The sequence below is a fragment of the Plasmopara halstedii genome (assembly GCF_900000015.1).
Source record: "Plasmopara halstedii genome assembly, contig: Scaffold_54, whole genome shotgun sequence".
Taxonomy (NCBI): Eukaryota; Oomycota; class Peronosporomycetes; order Peronosporales; family Peronosporaceae; genus Plasmopara; species Plasmopara halstedii.
The window spans coordinates 321,130-321,566 of record NW_020186975.1 but is presented as its reverse complement, the minus strand read 5'-3'; positions in this window follow the sequence as shown (position 1 = coordinate 321,566).

The window sequence follows — 437 nt, the reverse complement described above, 5'->3', positions numbered from 1 at the left end:
TTAGATCAATTTGGTGAGAGCACTCAGTACGATCAAGTTGCGAACGATGCTACGAAGATAGTGTGTCTTAGGCCTCACCCTCATTGTGCAACGATAGCAGCTCATATTCAAATGCAGCACCTTCCATTTGACCCTTATGCATGTCAATACTTAACCATGACCTATGATGATCTATTCAGCTGATGACGTGTGAGTGTTTGACATTCAGCTCAATAGATAACATGAAATCGTTGCTCGGGTTGTCACATGTTTTAAACGTAGCTACTTCTCCTGCCAATTACTATTTTCTCGAGCCAAAAATTGATAATGCTCTGCAGCACTTCATCACCTCCCGCATCATTGCCGTAGAGAAGCATCCGTGAAAACGATCTAGCTGACTTAATCTTTTTTTGAATAGTGCGATTCCATGTACCTTGCGCAGCGTCGGCCTGCCGGAC